Source organism: Triticum aestivum, chromosome 1A (genome assembly GCF_018294505.1).
Source record: "Triticum aestivum cultivar Chinese Spring chromosome 1A, IWGSC CS RefSeq v2.1, whole genome shotgun sequence".
In the NCBI taxonomy this organism is placed as follows: Eukaryota; Viridiplantae; Streptophyta; class Magnoliopsida; order Poales; family Poaceae; genus Triticum; species Triticum aestivum.
In genome coordinates this window covers 541,470,907-541,474,747 of record NC_057794.1, presented here as the reverse complement: position 1 = coordinate 541,474,747, position 3,841 = coordinate 541,470,907, and positions in this window count along the sequence as shown.

The window sequence follows — 3,841 nt, the reverse complement described above, 5'->3', positions numbered from 1 at the left end:
ATACGATCATTGGGAAGTTGCACACACAGCGATCATTTTTTGTTGGCATCTACAGTACTTCTAGATATTACGCACATAATTGTTCTCGGTTAGATACGGTCATTCGGAAGTTACATACACGGTGATCATTTTTTGTTGGCATCTATAGTAGTTCCAGTTGCACACATGGTTGTTTTCAGTTGGACATAATCATTGAAAAGTTGCACACACAAGAATTATTTTTGGTTGGCATCTATAGTAGTTCTAGTTGCACACATAGTTGTTTTCAATTGGACACGGTCATTGGAAAGTGCACACACGACGATCATTTTTTGTTGGCATCTATAGTAGTTCTACTTGCACATATAGTTGTTTTCAGTTGGACACGGTCATTGGAAGTAGTTGGCAGGGGCAATAGAAGTAGTTGCACAGAATCTGCTAGGCAGTTGGCCAGGGCAACAGATAAAGTTGCACATCTCACTGACATGAATTTGTTGAATGGTGAAAAAATGCACATCCATAGACCATGAGGGTGCAGAAAAGTTGTATACAGGTGAGATCTTTGAAACTAGATCCCGCATGGGTATATTTTGACGAATTTTTTTCGATGCCAACTTTGGAGCTATATAGTGCAACTCTATTACTGCATTGTGCAACTTTATTACTACATCGTGCAATTTTTTTCCAAAACTAATGTTTGGAGCTGCGCCTTCGTATGAGGTTACAACCTAGCAACCACGACAACTTTGATGTGCGACTAGTCTATTGCCTCGACGAAAGTCGATGTGCAACCTCCTCTTGTAATGTAGTCTAGTCGCACACACATTGATATTTAGTTGGCTTGTAATGTAGTCTAGTTGCACATACATTGATATTTAGTTGGCTTGTAATGTAGTCTAGTTGCACACACATTGATGTTTAGTTGGCAGGAAGACTAATTACACACGCATATGCTTAGTTGGCTTGTAATTTAGTCTAGTTGCACACACACTGATGTTTAGTTGGCAGGACACTAGTTGCACACACATATGCTCAGTTGGCGTGGCAATTTAGTCTAGTTGCACATACATTGATGTTTAGTTGGCAGGACTTTTTTGGCACACACATATGCTCAGTTGACGCGGCAATCTAGTCTAGTTGCACACACATTGATGTTTAGTTGGCAGGAAGACTAGTTCGTCGAAACATCCCCATGCGGGATATAGTTTTGAAGAGCACGTCGCGAGGATTCCAGCGGTGAAAACGAATCTTAATTCCGACGCGCGGTTTGGAAGATATAGCTTTTTGAAAATTTTGAAAACCGAAACAAATGCATATGTAATCTGTTTTTTCCAACTGACTGTGACCGGTGTGAATGTATTAAATGCTAAAAGATACATGTGCTAGCGGACAAAAATTACATACATGCATGTCTATTTTAGGCCAGCCGCTCGCGCATGTATGACTGGCCGCTCCATCGCGCTAGTGGGCAGCCGGCCGCCCACTAGACGCTCCCTATTTGTTTTTCCTCCTTCGATCCGATATCAGTACACGCGCAACCGTGTTGACCGACGCTGGAGAAGCGGGCGGGCGGTCGTGGCCTCCTTCCAACAAGGACGGCCCAAGCGGAACGGCTGGCTGGGAGGCCCAATTACACGATGGTTCTTTTCAAAACATGTATGTACACTCGTTATCCTCAGAAGAAAATGTACGTGCACTTGCTCGCTTAGAATCCTAGACCTAGCAGCTAGGCTCGTATATTCAACGAGCATGCTATCATCACATAGCTAATTACCTCCTCTAGTCTAGTAATTAAGCACGCTACATCTCTCACTCAACTATTAATCAACGAGCAACTACCCCATGTAGATGCAGCTAGACACGCCGTAATTCTCGCCAAAGCCTTTTCCTTAGCCTACTCTGTAATTATTTCCACTTTGTGTTTTCTTGCCGTCCATCAGTCAAATACAACTAAGGGCAAAACATATATTTTCTATTATTTTTGATTTTGTTGGTGAAATAAAAATATGCAAATTTTTGTTAAATCGTGAATTAGAAAGGACATAGAAAATTCAAAAAATGTTTACGAATTCAAAAAAGTTTATCAAATAGAAAAATGTTCCTGAAATTAAAAAAGTTCAGATTAAAAAAATCACGATTTTATAAATGTAATTAAAAACAAGAATTGGAAAATTTATGATTTTCAAAAAAATCACAATTTTCTGACTTTATTCATGAATTTTTTTACAAATAATATAAAAACTAAAAATCATGAATATTTTTTAAAATGTGGGTACAACCGCCCGATAACACTCCTCCCGCCCCTAATTGTAGTCTCGTTGCAGGCATGCAGTTCCATGTCGAAGGTGGACTTGCAACCAGGACAAAAATAGATTAAGTCCAGTTCTGTGTCAAGGATGGACTTCCAACTGGGACAAAAATGGGTCGGGCAATTGGGATAAAAAGGGTAGGGGGGCCCAGTTGCATGTCGATGATGGACTTGCAACCACGACAAAAAAGCGACACCCCCTCTCTCAGTTGCATGTCGAGGGTGCAGCTGCAATTGGGACAAAAAGGGTAGGGGCTCCCAGTTGCGTGTCGAGGGTGAACTTGTAACTAGGACAAAAAAGGACGTCCTCTCTCTCAGTTCCGTGTCGAGGGTGGAGCTGCAACTGGGATAAAAGGTAGGGGGGCATTTGCATGTTGATGGTGGACTTATAACTAGGACAAAAAGGGGATGTCCCCTCTCTTAGTTGTGAGTCGAGAGTGGAGCTGTAATTGGAGCAAAAAGGGCAGGGGGGCCCAGTTGCATGTCGAGGATGTGCTTGCAACTAGGACAAACAAGGGACCACCCCCTCTCAGTTCTATGTTGAGTTGGTGCTGCAATTAGGACAAAAAGGGTAGGGGGCCCAGTTGCGTGTCGGGGTGGACTCACAACTAGGGCAAAAAAGGTGTCCCCTCTCTCAATTGTGTGTCGAGGGTGTACTTGCAACTAGGACAAAAAAGGGACGTCCCCTCTCTTAGTTGTGTGTCAAAGGTGGAGCTGGAATTCGGACAAAATGTGTAGGGGGCCTAGTTGCGTGTCTAGGGTGAACTTGCAACTAGGACAAAAAAGGAACATCCCCTCTCTCTACTGCGGGTCAAGGGTGAAGCTGCAATTGGGACAAAAAAGGTAGGGGGGCAGTTGCGTGTCGAGGGTGGACTTGCAACTAGGACAAAAAAGGGGCGCCTCCTCTCTTTGTTGCGTGTCGAGAGTGTAGTTGCAACTAGGATAAAAAAGGAATGTTCCCTCTATCAGTTGCGTGTCGAGGGTGGAGCTGCAATTGGGACAAAAAGGTAGGGGGGCCCAGTTGCATGTCCATGGTGGACTTGTAACTAGGACAAAAAAGGGACGTCCCCTCTCTCAGTTGTGTGTCGAGGGTGGAGCTGCAATTGGGGCAAAAGAGTATGGCCCCCAGTTGCATGTCAAGGATGTGCTTGCAACTAGGACAAACAAGGGACGTCACCTCTCTTAGTTCCATGTCGAGTTGGTGCTGCAATTGGGACAAAAAGGGTAGGGTCCCCCGTTGCATGTCGAGGTGGACTTGCAACTAGGACAAAAAAAGGGCGTCCCCTCTCTCAGTTGCGTGTCAAGGGTGTACTTGCAACTAGGACAAAAAAGAAACGCCCCCTCTCTCAGTTGCGTGTCAAGGGTGGACCTGCAATTCAGACAAAATGAGTAGGGACTCCAGTTGTGTGTCCAGCGTGGACTTGCAACTAGGACAAAAAAGGAACATCCCCTCTCTTTGTTGCGTGTCAAGGATGGAGCTGCAATTGGGACAAAAGGATGGGGGCCCCAGTTGCGTATCGATGGTGGACTTGCAACTAGGACAAAAAAGGGATG